The sequence below is a fragment of the Lepus europaeus genome, chromosome 2 (genome assembly GCF_033115175.1).
Source record: "Lepus europaeus isolate LE1 chromosome 2, mLepTim1.pri, whole genome shotgun sequence".
NCBI lineage: Eukaryota > Metazoa > Chordata > Mammalia > Lagomorpha > Leporidae > Lepus > Lepus europaeus.
The window spans coordinates 150,773,097-150,793,737 of NC_084828.1; the positions used below are offsets into that span (position 1 = coordinate 150,773,097).

A 20,641-nucleotide genomic window follows, 5' to 3' on the forward strand; every position below is an offset into this window, starting at 1 on the left:
TGCAGTCGATTCTCATATTGCAAATCAGTAAGGACAGAGGTCCTACCTGGGGAGCAAGTGCACATTGACTACCTGGGGAGCAAGTGCACATTGACTACTGTTGCTCCTTTCACAATTAACACTCTTTTTTATGACATCAGTGATCATCTGAGGCTCTTGTCGTGAGATGCCAGGCCAAGAAATATCTTTTGAGTGAATGAGAGACGAAAAAGACACTTGGATCTGAACGTAAAGTCATTCCCTCACTGTGTCAACCCCTTTCTGGCCAGTCCTGTCCTGGTACACCTCTCCCATGTGACACCCACCCACCTGGGCCAGACCCTGCCTACCACACTCTGTATTCAGGAGCAACCCCTCTAGCCCATCTATGATAAATACTGTGGCTCCATTGTTTTAGAGTCAGCAAGACTTGGAAATAACAATATATATCACTGCCTTAAACCCGAAATGCATGCCTTCCAAAGAGTCATCCAGGCACATGGCAGTTTGGCTAGTAATATCAACTGACAGATTTCTTTATCTAAAAATCCGTGCTTCACCTCACTCAAGCAAAAAAAGAGCACCTAGATTCTAGTGTTTCCCAGAGCAACTGCTGTTCCTTTTAAGAAGAGGAAAGGAGGTTACCTACCTTCTCTCCTGAAAATCCTCTTGCTTCCTAAAGTTGGGAAAAGATAAAAAGAATTGAATTTGAATGAGATTTTTAGGCCCTTGTTTCATTTAGGAAACCATTATGTTGCCTGATTTGAAGTAAATGCAATTGCTAGATCAAAATGAAGATGCCTTCTCCAGCACACAGCACTCTGACTAATGTCCCCCTCCTTCCCCCGTGACTTGGAGACAACTGTACCTTGCAACTCCTCACACAGTTGGGATGAACAGGGAAAAACACTAACCTGCCAGTCACTGTTATAATGATCATATTTTTCAAGCAAAAGGGAGAATCAACTGGCCAGCAAACACAAGAGAGCTTCCAAGAACAATAAGAAAGGGACCAGTGCTGTGGGTTAACGCAGGTTAACGCCCTGGCCTGAAGTGCCAGCATCCCATATGGGCACCGGTTCTAGTCCTGGCTGCTCCACTTCCAAGCCAGCTCTTTGCTGGCCCCATGGGAGTGGCCCTCAACAAATCCCCGCCAGGATTTGGCGTAAAGGGTACTTCAAAAAGTCTGGAGCAAATTGCATTTCAAAATAATTTATTTTGATTCAAAGCTCTTTTAAAATTCATGTAGAATTTTTTTCATGAAATTCTTTTCCATTGAAATTTTTGAGGGCTTCTGGTATGAGACCTAGCTCCATTACCCTTGCAGGGAGTGACATCAGGGTGTTCAGTGCTGGCTGCCAGAGGCCTCCACAAGGGTTAAGCTCCAGCTCCCACAGCAGGGACCTGCTTGATAACTGCCCTGCCCAAGCCACCTTCCCTCCTACACACACTCCTTTCCCCTCTATACTGTTCAGAGGGATCACCGCCCATACTCTACTCACCACTGATTCCGTTTCTCAGACGTCACTTCCAGAAAAGCTTCAGTGCAAGGAGCTGTGCTGCAGAATTAACATTTTTCTCAAACCCAAGAGATGAAGCCAGGAAAGGGAAAGAATCCCACAGCTTGAGGTCAGACTCCTGGGCATCCTTCCTCACCTCGGAATCCAGGAAAGCCCTGTTGGCCTCATCCCAACAGCACATACAGAATTCTTACTGAATCAGAGTAAGGACTGTAACACTTCCAGCCAGGTATTTGATCAGGAAGAGAGTGGTGGAGACCATGCATTGTACCAAACCGACTAACTACAAACTATAAAGTGCTGCACATCCATGACATTAATCAATTATTAATTAGGTTTGTGATACCTAACTTTGACTTAGAGAGGTGGGTTGACTTCCTAAGCCACTTGGGATGGTAAAAAGGCACATGGAATAGTCAGAAGCACTCTGGTTCTAGAATGAGGGGACCTGGATTTGAGTCCTGCTACTGCTTTCATCTTGTTTTGTGAGTTCGAATGAGCATAGGACTCCGTGAATCAGTGTCGCCCTTCATAACTGAGGATGCAGATAGTACTGGTTCTAACTATTTCCTAGGATTGTTCCAGTGGACACTGTAGATGCTGTCTTGGAGTGTTTCACAATGCAAAGCATGTGGACTGGACAAATGGTATCTTTATACTTAAAGATACTGAAAGATAAATAGAAAAATGGAGATTCTGGAAACATACACACAGGCTTGGACACGTCTCCAACCTTCTCTATGTGACCTTAGCAGTCACTTATTCTGAGTCTCAACTTCCACATTGGAAAGATGAAAGTGTTTACATGCCCCGGTAGGGTTGTTTGGAGACTGAATGTGATGATGGCACAGATAAAATGCTTAGGGATGTTAAACAACTGTCTTTCTCTCCTTCTCATAAGTCTAACCAGTCTTGCAGCTTCATCTGGAAATTTTAATGCTAACATCTACTGTACTAAACCAGCCATGTGTTTAAGGAGACGGAAATGCCAACTAACTTGGTTTGATCATCACAATGAATATATGGACGCAATTATCACCCCGCACCTCCTAAGTGAGTGCAATTGAAATAATTTTTAAATAAAATAAAAATAATTTCTTTAAAAGATAGATGTTTAAAATATAGAGAGCCCATGAGTCTGGCAGGCTATATTTTTCCTAAGATGGGTGAGGTCTTCCATACAGCATGCTATATGAACGTGCCACTCTCTCATCAAGGGGACAGGTCTAATTCCCGCCCCTTCAATCTTGTGTGGATGGGAAGACTGGTCTATAACCACAGAAGTAAACAGATGTCCCACCACCCAACTTCAGAAGCCTTGCAGCTCCAGCCTGGCTCGCTGGAATGCTTGGACCCAGCAGGGTGAGATTTAGACCAAGAGGAGTCCTTGGACACAATTTCTAAGCATGTGTTCTAGTGACTTGCTTTTCAGAGGCTACTTCAGGAAGCTCATCTTGTCCCGTGACACTCAGAAGGGTGCCAGGTGCCAGATCACATCCAAGGGAGGGTCAAAGTTGCAAGGATCCAGTTCTAACCAACCCCAACAGCCCGGAAGGGACACGGAGTGAACTTGTCTCATGACAATACTGAAACCTCCTCTGCTGGGTTGGACTTGGAAGCCATTTTCAGAACAAGGGACGTATGAAGAAGCATGCCACCTGCACCAGACATTCAGCGACTTTGGGACCCTGAGAACAAGCTTAGCTCTGCCTGTAAGGCCCATGCTGCCCCCCGTGGGAGAGGCACTGCTTGAGAACCATCCCCAGGGTAGCCCTAGTCCTCATGTTCACAGTCAGTCTTTCTTGATCTTAGACACCCTTGGTCCAAGTCTTCATGGGTCTTCCTCACCAAGCAAGAATCCACTGGGTTCTGCAAAGGCTCGCCTCCAGGACAGAACTTCCCTGTGAGGTTGCTCTCCCTCGGGTCCAGCCGTTTACCCTTCCAGCTCAGCCTGTGCTTCCACTACTCCAGCCACAAGTGAGAGAAGACTCCCCCAAGGCAGTGGGCTTCTGGATCCAGCTTTTTCAGCCCCAAATGTTATCGTCTACCAGAGGAGACCCCAGGTCTGCAGGAAAGAGCTAGAGCTGCCTCGTTGTTGTTCCCTCTATGGTTTCCCTACCCACATAGGGCGTGAACATAATAACAATGATGGCACTACATCGCTAAGCTGTGGCGTGTGTTTGGGGAGGCATCGGGGCGGGCAGTCAGTGACACATGACTGAAATACTCCATCAGTCATTTGTCCATAAATGCTTGCAACTTGAACCTACAAACCTGTGCAGAGATGCCTCTGCCCCTGAGCAGATCATTCTCACCTGCTTTTCCAGCAAATGACATTCAGAGCGTAGCACATTGTGAAAACCAGCAGCTTGTGTGAGAACTGGGCTAGAGGAAGAGTCTGACAGCCAACATTTAATTACAAGAGTTAAGAGGATGGAGAGGAAGGAGGATAATTGGTTAACACTCCGCGGGCCGAAAAGATCGAAAGACCATTTCATACTCCTGTCTCCTGAAACCTTACCTCCAATGCCACCATGACCCCCTGGGCACCAGGACATATCCTGCCCACAGCCCCAGCCAAGCCAGAAGCTATAAGCACTTCTGTGGATGGCCTTGCTATCCCCACGTTTCCCCACCTCATACCTTTTCTATAGCCAGTGCACAAGCAACATAAACAGTGTAGACTTTCTATCCTCCCAGATTTTCAGCATAAAATACCCCAACTTTTTAGAGGACACCTTTCAGCTGCTGTCCAGCCGTGCTGCTGGTAGCTGTGGGAACTTGTCCCAGGACTGGTCCTTTCTTCCCTTCTAACCTCTGTAACAGCTCAATAAACCCTTGCACTTCACAGACCTCTCGGTCTCAAGAGGTTTGGTTTAACAGATGACATGAAAAATGAAATGAGGCCCACCAGAGCTGCTGTGTAGGACACCACAGGCTCCAGCCACAGTGGCCGGTGAGCAATGGAAATGCGTCTGGCCCCCACTGCCACACGCCATACGCGTAAGACACCAGATTTCAAACACAGTATGAATTCAAAAGCATGGCACTTCCTTACTTTTTATATTGATTACATGCTGAACTGACAGTTTAGATTGATCCAGTTAAATGGAATATGGCATTAACATAAACTTCAACTATTCTTTACACTTTTTTAGGGTGGCTACCATAACATTTTAAATGACATCTGGCATTTGCCTTATGTCTCCAGCTCTGGACCAGAGGGTCTTTGTAAAGCATCTTGGCTTTGTAGAGTCAGGACAGCAGAGAAGAGGAACAAAATCCTCTCTTCTTCCAGACAGAGAAATCCATGATCCCAACCAGTTGGATGGACTTTAACTCATTCTAACCTCGCCTGGGCCCATAGAATCACCAACAAAGCAGAAAAAAATAACACGTAAATGACATCGAAAACATCATAAAAACAAGAAGGGCTGTTTTTTTATAAATATTTTTTCAAATATTTTTAAGAAGCCAGTGAAAACTCACAATTCACATTCCTGAGTATATTTTTCACATCTCAGGCCATGCTCATTGAGGAAAAATATAGATATTGAATCATCCTCTCCATAAATACAACCAAAGGAATGGATTGGCCAAAGGAGATCACATTTTTCTCTCATTTCTGCTTATTTTCCAAGTTTGGACAGCCCAAATGTTCTGTATAATAAAGCAACATGCTGATCTGGGTGGAGCAATGAGAACGCCCAGGCTTGTATGTGCCAGTGGTTCCCAAAGCGTGGACCAAGGGTCCCTTGTGTCTCCAAGACCCTTCCAGGATGGTCCCAAAGCTAAACCTTCTTCCCGGCTACATGGAAACATTGTTTTCATTTTTTACTCTTATTTTCTCCCAAGGGTATGGTAGAGTTGTTAAGAGGCCACACAGCAGGTGATCTCACAACAGGCTGAATATGGGAGCAAGGAGGCAAAGCCAGCTGTCTTCTGATAATGGGTAAAGGAGTGTCATTCCTCTCACTAATTTTTTTTTGCAAAATGACAGTTATTTTTCATGAATAAATATGCCATTTTTGTTCAAATATAGTGGGTGTATTTTTGATATTTTGAAATAAGATAATAAATGATTTAAAGTTTTCTTAATTTTAATTTCTATTATGGTAAGCATTAATAGATAGAAAGAAACAAGATAAGCAAAAGTTTATCAATGCCTTCAATGCTCTTCAAGCGTGTACAGATTAAGGTATGGGGAAAAAGAAGAGATGTTGGCCAAACATCTGTCTTTCAGCTGTGACTGAGCAAGTCTGGGATTCTATTCTATAGCATGGTGACTATTGTTAACATTACCGTATCATATTCATACCATTTGCTGAGACAAGATCTCAAATTTTCTCACCACATCTTAGAAATGGCACCTGTGAATCGATGGAGGTGTTAATCAATTTGATTGTGGTAATCACTTCACAGAGTACGTGTCAATCAAATGTCAATCAAATGATCACATGGCACACCTTAAACGATACATCTTATTTGTCAATTGTATCTCAGCAAAAGAGCCTACAGTTATCCTGAGACCAAATGGTTTGAGAGCCAGTGACAGATGTATAAATCAACTTTAACATGGGTACCTGTGGTAATACAGCTTTTCCATCACCCAAAAGTAATGGAAAACCATGGGATTTTTCAATCCTTTCTGGTATTCATATGATGTAGCAAGGTGATTCCCTGCTGCATTTCAGTCCCCTTGCCCACGATTCTGTCTGTAATATCCATTTTTCCTCTCTGACACAGGGTAGATGGCTTTCACTCGCCCAACAGTGTACACTCCAGGAGTGTACCAGGACCATGTCCTCTAGAGCATCATTGGTTAACTATAACTCCACTGCCTTCTCAGCCACCCAGGAAGGCATCTGAGTGACCTTGTTAACAAGAATGGTCATGGATTCTCTTCAATGATTTATTAAAGCATTTTCAAGCAGAGTAGCTTAGTAATAGTTAATGAATGACCTACAACGAAACTCACGATTAACAACTAGTCTCGCATGCACATTAGACAGACCAACACATTCAGTTAGCTCAAGTTCACTGATGTAAACCCAAAATGACCACACTTCATCATTAAACACCTTCTAGAGACTGTACCTTTCAAAAGTTTGCTTGCCATGGGTTACAATAAATGGTTATTTTACATAGGCATTTTAAACCCACTTTATGTGCATAGAGGAGAAAAATTTCCATGACTTCAGTGCAATTACACATTGTTAATATTTGACCCATGTTGTTCTATTCTTTCAAATAAAAGAAATAAGAATCAATGCTTACAAATCTACCTTTTTCACCAAGATGGCCAGGTAACCCATCAAAATTCTTCTCTCCCTGAGAAGACAAGAAATCAAAATTAAAAAAACTTAGACGTTAGAGTACTCACTTCTCACCTCCGTGTAAAAACAAGAGGTATCACTGACACTTCTGTCTCCCTAGTCAGCATTTGGCTGAGAAGCTACCAGGTGCTGGAACAATGAGCAGGGATCATTAGAAACAAAGTCTCAGCTTATGCTGCAATGAAAACATGAATGCCTGTTTGGCTTAATGCTTAGGACATCAAATTACTGTGATTTTTCCAAAATACCTGGTAAGCCATTTTAATGTAAAAATCAAAAACCAAGACTAGCATCTAGGTAAAAACTCAAGGAAAACTGCTACTCCTTAAGACGGCTTTGACCTTGCAATTGCTTATTCTACTTGAATGGAGTGGTTGCTTGGTTCTCTATGACTCAGCTGTTTAGTCTCACTCTTAGTTCCAGCTTCTTACATTCCTAAACACAGGAAACATTTCCTCTCAAGGAAGTCCGGTTTGTCATTTTATAGCCAGAATAGTCTATTTGCCCCCCAAAAATTCATCAATAGGATCTAGGAGCTTTATTTTATTTGTGATCAACAAAGATCTGAAAGGCAGGACAATCAACAACTGAATTTGAGCAAATGGAAAAAGCAGAGAAGTGAACAACTTTAAACATCCCTGTCTTCCACCTTTGAGGCTTTGTCACCAGGTTGCAAAGCACACAAGTTAACAGGTTCCCAAACTTGTCTCTCCTTAATTTCCAATCTAGTGTTAAAGAACAACATAAAGGGAAAAATATAATGCTAGCCCAAAAGTACAGTTTGCTGTGGCACAGCAGTTTAAGCCACTGCTCAGGATGCTGGCATCCCATCTCTAGCATTTAGCCCCACCTCTGCTTCCAAACCAGCTTCCTGCTAATGCACCTGTGAGGCAGCAGATGATGGCTCAACTACCTGGGTCCCTGCTACCCATGTGGGACACCCAGATTGAGTTCCAGGCTCCTGGCTCCAGCCTGGTCCAGCCCTGGCTGTCATGGACATTTGCGGAGTGGACCAGTGGATAGATGATCTCGATTTCTGTATCTCTCTCTGCCTCTCTGCTCTTCAAATAAATAAACTTTTTTAAAAAATTATTACATATGTCATATGGTTCTAAATTTAAAAAGATGAATCTTCAAAGCTATTAAGAGTTCATTCTAACATCCTCATAGAAAATCTTCCAGAGACAGCATGAAAAATGTGGTGCAAAGCCAAGGGGCTGGACTCAATATTACATGTGGGTGGTAATTATATCTACATCATAAAATGATAGTCCTTTGAGAATGGAACTTTGCCAACTCTGGCTATCAGGATCGGTTCCCAGGAGATGCTTTTTCTTAAAACTGTTAAGTAATAATTGTTCTGTCAGGTAACCTAGAGTTAACAGAGATGCAAATTACCTTCAGTGGGAAACCAGTGATTGTGTCTTTTCTCAGAGTTTAATGCTGTCGAAAAGAATGTTAGCTGGGAGTAAAAGAGGCATCTGTTAGTACAAAGAAAGTAAGTGTCAGACAAGTGCACATTTGGTAGGTAAGTGATAGAATTCGTGACGTTATTTCTCAAATAAACACAAGTAGGCAGCAGAATAGGATGGACAGAACGTGAGACTCAGAGTCAGGTAGATCCAGGGTTTTCGATCCCAACTGTCATAGCCGACATTTTGAAGAAGTGATGTCCCCTCTCTGAGCCTCAACTTCACACCTGCAAAATAACAGCTGCCTCAAACAGTTGCTCAGAGGGTGACCCTGGGTGATGTTTGTTAAATACATGACATAAGGCCTGGGGTGAGTGGGCACTGATATTTTCATCGCTCTCTCTCTCGCCCTGTTCACACCCAGCAAATCCTGACCCCCCCCCCAGGACTCCCACCATCACCTCTGACCCCATCTTCTCCAAAACACTGTGCGTATACACCAAAGCACGTTCTTTCTACAACTGTGTCCTGAAAAACAGAGTGTATATCACGTGTGAGGTTTTTTCTGTGCTAGTTTCTATCGCATTACACCCTCAAGAGACAAAATTCCCTCAAAATTATTTTAAAATTCCCTTAAGATGATTATAATGATGAGGACCCTGGGAAGTTGGTTTTTTTTTTTTTTAAGTACTTACAAGTTGCTTCAGTAAGACACTCAGAGTTGCCAATATGCAAATCCTCTGCCAAATCCCAGCTCCTGACGCTGCTCTAATTTATTCTCACCTTCCAAGCCAATGATTAGGAGGCCAGACAGTCCTTCAAAATATCAACAGGTGCCATTTACCTGTGGACCTTTGGAGAGGGCTGTCTGTGTCTCAGCCCAGAAACTCATCCCCAACCCACCATTCTTCACTTGCCTTGTCTTCTTCCCTTGTCTCAGATGGAATGTTTTGTTAAAAACTAATTCAGAAATGGCATGATTTTATACACAGGAAAAAACCTAGAGACTCACCATAAAACTGTTAAACTCACAAACGGATTCAGTAAGGTTGTAAGACACAAAAATCAAATGCGAAAGCTCAACGGCGTATTTATAGAATGCTGATGGAATCACTGAGAAAGAAATCAAGGAAGAAATTTCACTCACAAAAACTACTAAAAAATTAAATATTTAGGAATAAATTCAACTAACGAAGTGAATGATTTCTACAATGAAATTTATAAAACATTGAGTTGAAGAGGAGACAAAAAGAATGGGAAGATATTGGTGTTCACCGATTGGAAAAATCAATGTTGTTAAAATGTCCATAACATCCAAAGCAAATTCAATGCAATTATTACCAAAATACCAATGACATTCTTCACATAAATAGGAAAACAATCATAAAATTAATATAAAACCACAAGACCTCGATTAGCCAAAGCAACCCTGAGCTAGAAGAACAAAGCAGGAGGCATTACAACTTCAGACTTCAAAACATACTATAGGGGTCGGCGCTGTGGCATAGCGGGTAAAACTGCTGCCTGCCACACTGGTTCAAGTCCCAGCTGCTCCACTTCCAACCAGCTCTCTGCTGTGTCCTGTGAAAGCAGTACAAGATGGTCCAAGTGCTTGGGCCTCTACACCCGTGTGGGAGACCCAGAAGAAGCTCCTGGCTCCTGGCTTCAGATCAGCTCAACTCCAGCCTTTGCAGCCAACTGGGGAGTGAACCAGTGGGTGGAAGACCACCACCACCCCGCCTCTCCTCCCCTCTCCTCTCCTCTCTCTGTGTAACTCGGACTTTCAAATAAATAAATAAATCTTTAAAAAATATATAAGCTGGCCGGTGCTTCGGCTCAATAGGCTAATCCTCCGCCTAGCGGCGCTGGCACACCGGGTTCTAGTCCCGGTTGGGGCACTGGATTCTGTCCCAGTTGCCCCTCTTCCAGGCCAGCTCTCTGCTGTGGCCAGGGAGTGCAGTGGAGGATGGCCCAAGTGCTTGGGCCCTGCACTCGAATAGGAGACCAGGAGAGGCACCAGGCTCCTGGCTTCGGATCAGCATGGCGGCCATTGGAGGGTGAACCAACGGCAAAAGGTAGACCTTTCTCTCTGTCTCTCTCTCACTGTCCACCCTGCCTGTCCAAAAAAAAATATATATGTAAGCTATAATAACCCAAAATAGTACTGGCATAAAAACAGACACATAAACCACGGGAACAGAATAGAGAACCCAGAAGTAAATTCAACTACTTACAGCCAACTGATTTTCTAGAAAGACAGCAGCCATGCACACTGGCAAAGGGAGAGTCTCTAACAAGTGGTGCGGAGGAAGCAGGATATCCACAGGAAGAAGACATAAACTAGACCCCTATCTGTAACCATACACACAAATCAATGCAAAATTGATCAAAGACTTCCATGTCAGACACAAAACTAGGCAACTACCAGATGAAAACATAGAGGAAACACTCTAGGTCAAGCAAAGATTTTTTCAGATATGATGCCCAAAGCAAAGGCAACAAAAGCGAAAACTGGGAAATGGGACCACAGCAAACTAAAAAGCTCCTGCATAGCAAAGGAAACCATCAGCACACAGAAGACAGCCCCAGAATGGGAGGAAACGTCTGCAAAATTAACATCTCATGAGCGGCTAATCTCCAGAATACATAAGGAACTCAGGAAAGTTAGCAAAAATAATATCTCAATTTAAAAGTGGACAAAGGACCTTATAGCCATTTCAAAGGAGAATTTACAAATGGCCAAGAAGTATGCAAGCAGCCAGCGCTGTGGCATAGTGGGTAAAGCCTCTGCCTGCAATGCTGGCATCACATATGGACATCAGTTCAAGTCCCAGCTGCTCCACTTCCAATCCAGCTCTCTGTTATGGCCTAGGAAAGCAGCAGAAAATGGCCCAAGTCCTTGGGCCCCTGCACCCACCTGGAAAGACCCGGAGGAAGCTCCTGGATCCTGGCTTCAGATCAGCGCAGCTCCAGCCTTTGAGGCCATTTGGGGGGTAAACCAGCAGATGAAAGACCTCTCTCTCTCTCTCTCTCTCTCTCTGTCTCTATCTATCTCTCTATCTCTCTTTCTCTCCCTGCACCTCCTCTCGCTGTGTAACTCTGACTTTCAAATAAATAAATACTTTTTTTTAAAAAAAGGAAGTATACAAAAAAAAAAAAAAATGCTCAGCATCACTAGCCGTCAGAGAAATTCAAATCAAAACTTATCCTGGTTAGGGTGGCTATTATCAAAAAGAAAAAAATAACAAATATTGGCAAGAATGTAGAGAAAAAGCAACATTTATACACTGTTGGTAGGAATGCAAATGAGTACAGCTATTATGGAGGGCAGAATGGAGATTCCCCAAGAAACTAGAAATAGAACTCCCATATAATGCAGCAATCCCATTACTGGGTGGATGTGTATCCAAAGGAAGTGAAATCAGTATGTCAAAGAGACATCTGTTATGCACATGTTTATTGCTATGCTATTCACAATGGTCAAACTATGGACTCAACCTAGATGTCCAAAGATGGATGAATAAAGAAATGTGATATCTAAGCACAACCGAATATTATTCAGTCGTAAAAACAGAATGAAGTGGTGTCATCTGCAGCACCTTGTACAGATTTGGGAGATGCTAGGTTAAGTGAAATAAGGGAGTCCCACAGAGACAAATACTGCCGTTCTCACTCCTATGCGGCAGCTAAAAATCAATCTAGAAAATGGGAGAGTGGACACTAGGCGGGGAGGAGGGATGTACAGGGGTGGAGCTGATAGGGCAACAACTTCTAATATTCTACAGCACAGTAAGATAACTGTGGACGATAACGATCAATTGAAATCTCAAAACAGCAAGTAGGGAGGATTTTGAATGCGTCCAGTGACAAATGCCTGAGGTGACAGATATGCCAGTTATAATGATCTGATCATTGCCCATTGCGTACATGTATTAAATTGCCATACTGTGCCCTAGAAATATGTACAATTACCACGTGTGAATGTATAAAAATACATTAAAAATAATGTTAATTCATAACATGCCTTCTTGAAGAATTAATCTGATACCTTTCATTCTGATCAACTGAAAGTCAGGTAACAGAGTCACAGAGGATTCTCCTAGCTCTCTGATAGCCTTCATTTTTCTAAATTGCATAGCTGGTTTTCAGCCCTTGTTGTGTCAACCTGTATCTCCCTAAACCTCATTGAAGTTATGGCTTACTCTTAGAAACTGTGGCTGCCCCCAAATACTGTGGTTCCTCTCTTTTGGTGTACTTGATAGAATTGAACTTGTTTATGAAAGTTATCAACTCACCCTGAGCTTCAATTCCTTATCTGTAAAATACTATTTGCCCTATGAAATTGTTAGTGGCCATATGGCTTCCTGTGGCCACTAAAATGTAAGCAAAAGTGACACGTGCCACTCTCCAGGAGAAAATTTCAGGGCAGTGCACAATTTGCCCATTTCCTCTCGCACACCACAGCAATTTCAAAAGCACTTGCCAAGATAGACCCTCCATCAGCTTGGGTCCTTGAATTACAAGCGGTCACTGAGGGTTCGAATATGTTTGCTATTGCAGGATAACTTAGCCTATCCTATTCATGTGAGTATTAAGAGACTATGAGGATTTGGTCACAAAGCAGAGAGCAAAGGGACAGGAGATACTTCGAAAATTTGCCTAGAGTCACTGTCTTTGTTGAATTCTAGAACAGATATTAATGTTAATATTTTTGAAGAGTAAATTCTTGGCACATACATGCAAAGCAGCTGTTTTGTTACTATAAGGAGACTGCTGACAATCTTGTGGTTCAAATTTGTGTAGATATCCTTAATTATTCTTTAAAAATAAATTATTGGCAATGCTTACAAAAGTTTACAGTCTCTCGTCACATGCTCCCAAATCCCTTCCAGAAAAGTTACATTAATTGAAACCTCCAGTGGCAATTTATGGAGTGAATTGAGCCAGGAACAAGCGCATCATTAACCAGTGGAAACCACCGCCCCCAGCAGGCTATGCTGGCTATACCCTAGCAAGCAGGGAGAAGGGTGGAGGGAGCGTGCGCAGGTCCAGTTGCTTGTATTCACCCTGAGTTGGCTTTAGCTACATAGGACCGGCCGGAGCCTTCACACACAGCTGAACAGCTTTTCTACCCAGGATGCCCACCTGTTCCCGAGCGGGCCCTGCGCCCCTGGAGCGGGATACATCCGCCCAGCAGGATGGGCACCATGCTGGTGGCTGGACACCTGTCTCAGTCTGAGGAACCCTTGGTGCAGGGAACCCTCAAACGCCGTCCAGCCTTGCAGAAGGGGACCGGGCATCAGCAGGTGGCCTCCCTGCAGAGCCCACGGCCAGCGGGTGGGCCCCAGAGCACACAGGCGCTCATGCCGGCTGCGGAGGATCTCCAACGTCACCTTCAGCCTCTCCACCCTGATGTCCAGGCAGAAGCACCTGCAGTTCCCGGGGAGTGCAGCAGCGAAGGGGAGGGAGGAAAGGAGCAGGAAAGGGATGAAAAAGAAGATGCTAGGAACTGTACATTTCTCAAAAACACCACAGTGAGGCTTGGAGGTTGTGCCTAGCCTTTCAACCCAGTCATTTCTCACCTATTCATTCCTTACTTTGTTACACGTTCATTTTTTAATCAACCTCCCTGTCCGCTTTAAAAAAAACAAAAAGCATTTGAGTCTGATTAACCTGTTGCCATAACAATATCTTCCAAAAGTTGCCTTATGATGTCCATCTTTATATACTCAAAAATATCAAAATGTGGAGGGGTTTGTGTGCTGAGGCTGGTGGGAGGACACTATTTTCTGTTATGTGCTTTTAATGCATTTTCTACAATTAAAATGTGTTTCCTTTAACTCATAAAAATGTTTAATTTTAAACATGGCTCTGGGCCAAGGCTGTGGTGTAGTGGGCTAAGCTTCTGCCTACAGCACCCACATCCCATATGGGCACTGGTTAGAGTCCCGGCTGCTCCACTTCTGATCCAGCTCTCTGCTGTGGCCGCAGCAGAAGATGGCCCAAGTGCTTGGGCCCCTGTACCCACGTGGGATATCTGGAAGAAGCTCCTGGCTCCTAACTTGTGATAGGCCCAACTTCGGCCATTGTGGCCATCTGGGGAGTGAACCAGCAGATGAAGGACCTTTCTCTCTGACTCTCCCTCTCTGTAACTCTACCTCTCAAGTAAATAAATAAATTTTTTTTTAAAAAAATGGCTAGGAAATAAAGAATCTGGCAGTTTGGCCCACCCTGTTCTCCATAGCTCTCAGTGCCCAGTGCAGAAAACATATAAGGAATCTGGACAGCTGTGCAAATTGGAGCTGGAGGGGGTCTGGCACTGTGGCATAGCGAGTAAAGCTGCTGCCTGCAGTGCCAGCATCCCAAATGGATGCCAGTTTGAGTCCCAGCTGCTCCATTTCTTTTCTTTTTTTAAGATTTATTTATTTATTTGAAAGTCAGAGTTACACAGAGAGAGAAGGAAAGGCAGAGAGAGATTGAAAGAAAGGTCTTCCATTCACTGGTTCACTCCCCCAATTGGCCACAACAGCCAGAGCTGCACCAATCCGAAGCCAGGAGCCAGGAGCTTCCTCCGGGTCTTCCCATGTGGGTGCAGGGGCCCAACTTGGGTCATCCTCTACTGCTTTCCCAGGCCACAGCAGAGAGTTGGATCAGAAGTGGAGCAGCCAGGTCTCAAACCAGCACCCATATGGGATGCTGGCATCACAGGTGGCGGCTCTACCTACTATGCCACAGCGCCACTTCGGCCATTGTGGCCATCTGGGGAGTGAACCACCAGATGAAGGACCTTTCTCTCTGACTCTCCCTCTCTGTAACTCTACCTCTCAAGTAAATAAATAAAATCTTTTTTAAAAAATGGCTAGGAAATAAAGAATCTGGCAGTTTGGCCCACCCTGTTCTCCATAGCTCTCAGTGCCCAGTGCAGAAAACATATAAGGAATCTGGACAGCTGTGCTCCACTTCTGATCCAGCTCTCTGCTATGGCCTGGGAAAGCAATGGAAGATGGCCCAAGTCCTTGGGCCCCTGTACCCACATGGGAGACCTGGAAGAGGTTCATGGCTCCTGGCTTCGGATTGGTGCAGCTCCGGCTGTTGCAGCCCTTTGGGAAGTGAACCAGCAGATGAAAGACATCTCCATTTCTCTCTCTCTCTCTCTCTCTCTCTCTCTCTCTCTCTCTTTCTCTCTCTAACTCTGTCTTTCAAATAAATAATATTTAATAAAATAAAATAAATGTTTTAAAAATGGAGCTGGGGGAGCCGTATGTGTTTGCAGAGGCACTCCTGAGAATAGCCCAGCTACTCCATTTGATTCCACATCAGAGGACAGAGGCAATTGTAAAAAGAGAAATCTAGAAGGGCGTAAAGCAGCAGCCATGCTGCCAGGCCTGGATTCAGCCCAGAAGCAGAATAAGTAACTGCCTACTCCTGCTAGAAAGGAGACTGTGGAAGTTTTACCGTACCTCCAATGAGAGTATAGACAGTTGCAACGCTTTATGCACTATCTAATCAAAAGCTGATTGGAAAGTACCCTGTTCAGGTCTGCACTACTGCCCCTTGCACGCCTGGAAACTCTGACAGCATGCTGGAAGCCATTCAGAAAAAGCTTGGACAAAAGTTGGGGAAACTACACCTGACAAACTCTTGGCTCTCATAGAACTGGAGTGTCCAGGGGCCTGGGTCAACACACCAGTAGTTCAGATTAACGCCAGCTATTATGAGGATCTGCCTTCTAAGGATATGGAAGAAATTATTGATGAGCTGAAGGCTGGCAAAATTCCAAAACCTGTGCCAAGGCGTGGATGCCTCTCTTGTGAGCCAGCTGGAGGTCTTAGCTCCCCGACTAAACCACCCAAAGGACCTGGCTTTGGTGTGCCAGCAGGTCTATCATCTATATTCAACCATAAATATGCACCTAGAGAAATAAATATGAACCCTCTGTCTCAAAAAAAAAATAGATTGTGGAAAATGAAAGTAAAAATAAGCTTATTCTGGTGCACATGAATGTTGAAATCTGTGCCTACAAGGGAGTTGTTGAAAAATTCGTGGACATGCATATTATGAAAAAACAAAGCACATATTTCAAAATTGTTGCATCTAAATAAACTTACCTGTTCATATCATTTTCCACGCACATGTTGGATTATGCCGCTACTTCCTTCTCCCTTACCAGTGTTCCTTCTCATTCACCTCCCCGTGTACACGCCTGGCTCCGGGTGCAGGAGCATACTAGAAAACGTCAGGACGGAAACTCACTCCCAGCTTGCTGTTTGTTCTGCCTGAGAGATTTGCAGCCCTCCTGGGGAGGTTCTGTGAATAGAATTTGAAGGCTCAGGGGCCTTCAGTCTATCTCCACAGCTTCCGTTGTGCACGGTAAGACCATCCACAAAATTTTATTGAGGATGCAAAAGTTGCTGGTCACAGGTGCATCTGAGCTGGGGACTGGATGGGTGAACTAAAATGTAACTAATCGAGGCGGGCAGGTGGTGAGGCAGGTAAAGCCCTCACCTGTGACGCCAGTATCCCATATAGGCCCTGGTTAGAGTCCCGGATTAGAGTCCAGTTCTGATCCCAGGTCCCTGCTAATGTGCCTGGGAAAGCAGTGGAAGATAACCCAAGTCCTGGGCCGCCGCACCCACGTGGGAGACCCGGAAGAGAATCCTGGCTCCTGGCCCAGCCCATCATTGGGGCCTTTTGGGAAGTGAATCAGTGGATGGAAGATTTCTCTCTGTTTCTCTGTCTCTCTTCTCTGTAACTCTTTCAAATAAATAAATACATCTTGGAAAAAAATCTCTAATTCAAATTCATAACAAACAGCTTCCCTAGAGGTAACTCTTATTTGTTGACTGCCCTTTGTGCAGTGTGGTTTATCATGCAAGCCTTCTAATTTGCATTTTCCCCAGGAGCAGTTTCAGCTGCCTTTATTCTGTAACTGACAAATGCAAGGGATGCCTTCTTCCCCTGGAAATGGAGAGGGCTGGACGTTGGCAGGTGATCTCTAAGGTCTTTTTTCAGCTTTATGGTGCTTCTATAATTCATCAGGGTCCAGCCACTGGTAATGTGTCTACTAATTTCATCCACAACACTCAAAAAATCCAAAAAGAAATGTAAGTCCTTGTTTATTCCATGAACTAAAAAAAGAAGCTGGAACCCTAGCTGTTCTCTTCAGGACAATGCCCTCCTGAATGTACACAAAAAATAGGACTTTAGTTCCTGAAGAACCTGTACTATTTAATGCAGGACATCCCATAATCCATGCTCATTTTTTAAAATATTTGCATACTTGCATTCTTTTCATATGACTTCTGAATCCACCAAGGGTACTGGAAAGTACTAATACTCTTTTTAAAGATTTATCTATTTGAAAGTCAGAGTTACACATAGAGAGAAGGAGAGGCAGAGAGAGAGAAAGAGAGAGAGAGAGGTCTCCCATCCACTGGTTCAGTCCCTAAATGGCCACAATGGTAAGAGCTGGGCTGATTGGAAGCCAGGAGCCAGGAGCCTCTTCCCACCTGAATGCAGGGGCCCAAGAACTTGGACCATCTTCCACTGCTTTCCCAGGTCATAGCAGAGAGCTGGATCAGAAGTGGAGCAGCAGGGACTCAAACTGGCACTCATCTGGGATGCTAGCACTGCAGGCGGTGGCTTTACCCACTACTCCACAACACTGCCCCACTAATATTCTTTACCACGGGAGCAAAGAGATTAATTAAATGTTACAGAAAATTGGACTTTAAAGGTTTGATAGGATGCAAGGACTCATCCTGGTCTTCCAAAAATTAACTCTCAGCCTCCAAAACACAGCCCAGCCAATCAGGCCCCAGCTTCTCACAGACACCCCCATGCATACATAGTGGTTAGTGCCTGGGTTTTGATACCACACTGCTCTGGGTTCAAGCCCTGCCTCCATCACTTCCCAGCTGTGTTTCTCTCATGGAGAAATTGGATTAAATCGCAGCCATTTGCCTCACATGGGGTTGATGTGAGTGAAGTGAACGTGTACCATGTAACACACTAGAGACAGTGCTGGAAGAGCCAGGTAGGATTCTGCATTGTGCCCCTGCCGGAGCCTGCCCTGCCTTTAGTGTCCTGGATACATGGGATAACAGGTGCTCTTCTTGCCTGAGTTTTCTTGTGCTTATCGATGAACTGCATCCTAAATGATACGAGGATTTTTAAAATGCACTGCTGCTATCTCTGACTTGTTGTGAGGATCTGAGTAAGATAAAAGATGAGAAAGTTCTTTGTAAAAGCCAAAAGCTCTTGGGATGGGTGTTGTAGTACTGCTTAGGATGTGCACATCCCATAACGGAGGGACAGTTCTCATCAGGTACCTCTGCTTCCAATCCAGCTTCCTGCCAATGCAAAGAGGGAAGTAGCAGATGATGGCTCATGTGTCCAGGCCCCTACCACCCACATGGGGGACCTGGATGCAGCTCTTGGCTCCTGGCTTCCGCCTGGCTCAGCCTGGCCGGTGCAGCCATTTGGGGAGTGAATTGCTGTATAAAAGATCTATCTCTCTCTCTTTATCTCTCTCTCTCTCTTTCTCTCTCTCTCTCTCTCTCTCCCCTCACTCCATTCCATTACTTCCCTCACTTGGTTGCTCTGCTTCAAGTAGAAAAAAAAAAATAAACAGACATTTAAAACTATTATTTTCAAGTCCAAAGCCCCAACAGAAGGTGGCAGGTTTCAGGACCTTGGCGAGAGGCACACAGTTAATAAAGAACAGAGAGGTGAACTGCTGTCCATAGACCCCCACGAGCAACACCACCCAGGTTCTAGAACCAGGCTGCCTCAAGCTCAAAGCTCAACTGTGCTATTAACTCAGGTCAAATACCCAGTTTTGTTGTATGTTGGTTTCCTCATCTGTAAAAACAAATGCCTATAGCCTAGGGTTATAAGATGATTTCAATGTTTTGCTGTATGAATAGTCAGTACCAAAGAAGAAAAGCCCCTTGTAGAGGTTAGCTATTCTGAGGATTAGGAGGCGGGGCTGTAGAATCTCCCTAGGTGGGTGGGGACTTCCACAAAAACATCTTCTGGGTCTCCCATCCCCCTGGAGGGCAGGTTTCTGGGGAAAGAGAGTCAAGAGGAGGCCCTGCCTCCCCGCCTTGCTGTCCTGGAGAAAAAGCTTGAGAAGCCAAAACAGGGTCGAGGCTGACCTTGGCCGCGTGGAAGCTGGAAGCAGATCTGCAACAACACAGACAGAGCTGCTTGCGAAGGACAGTGTGTCCTTCTCCCTACGAGAGACGTCTGACTGATGTCACTCCCGGCTTCTGCTCTCCCTCCAAATGCCCAACCTCTGAGCAGACTGTGTTTACCACTCCCGTCTGGGCTCACACAGGTGATGAGGAATCAAAGAGTTACGAAGGCTTCATAAGCCCAGTGTTCTGGGAAGGCTCAGGCCTCTGGAGTGGTGACAGCCACCAGAGCTACTAAAAGAATCCCCTCCAAAAAATTAAAAATATAAAAGAATCCCCAGCAGAAGGTGGTCCCCAGCCAAGGAGTTCAGGCTCTGTAAAGCTCTCTCTCTCCTTTCTCCCTTCCCAGCTGCAAAGATTAGAGTTTCATTGTATTACGAGAGCCAGCAGGGTCCCTGATACTGACAATGGGCTTGTAGACCAACTAAATCCTTTGTCACTCACCTCGGGTGTTGCAAACCTTATAAAGAATTCGCTTCTCCTGGTTCTGCAGGGATTCAAATTGTTCTTTATAGTACGCTTTGTCCTCAGCAGTAGTAGTTGCCAGAAGCTGAGAAATTTTGGCTTCTCCCACCCCAGTGGGAGAAATTATTATGCTCCTGTCTCTGAGGGCCTTGGCTGCTATGACGGCATCATTCTGGGAACCCCAGACCGTGACCACAATCAGATACTGATGAACACCCGGTCTCTATCCTCTAGCACCGTCAAAAAATGAGGCAGCGTGAAATTCATGGCTTTTCCAGTACGGTGCCATTGCTCGTCTACCGAACACCAAGATGGCCCTGCGCAGGTTGGCCTTTGAGGAGTACCAGTTGAGCCTGAATTCTTCCTGGGGGCTTGAGCTGAACTGCAAGAGGCCAATCCGGATTTCATCAGTGCTCACCATCCTCTCCATGAATCTCTTCATCTTTTCAAACTCTTCTGGGGAGATGGATCCGGAACCATCTATCGGGAAGACGACATCAGCTCTCCTGTTCTTACAGACAGGGGAGGGAAAGGAGCAGCACAGAATGTCCATTCAGAATCGGACACCCAGGAATGACAAGTCCCTGGGGACGTGCCGGGGTGGCTTACCCACAACATGAAATCTTTTCAGAGGGAGCGACAGAGGAAGTCAATGAAGTAAATTTGATGCAACCCAGCACTGAGGAGGCTTAAAATAAGATACAGCTGTGTGACAAAAATATAAAATTTGT

At 44.7% G+C, this 20,641-nt stretch overlaps 1 pseudogene; it reads right to left on the bottom strand.

Moving 5' to 3' along the window:
• LOC133752076 (collagen alpha-4(VI) chain-like) overlaps window positions 1-20,641 on the bottom strand; it is a 76,782-nt pseudogene that overhangs the window by 43,231 nt on the left and 12,910 nt on the right.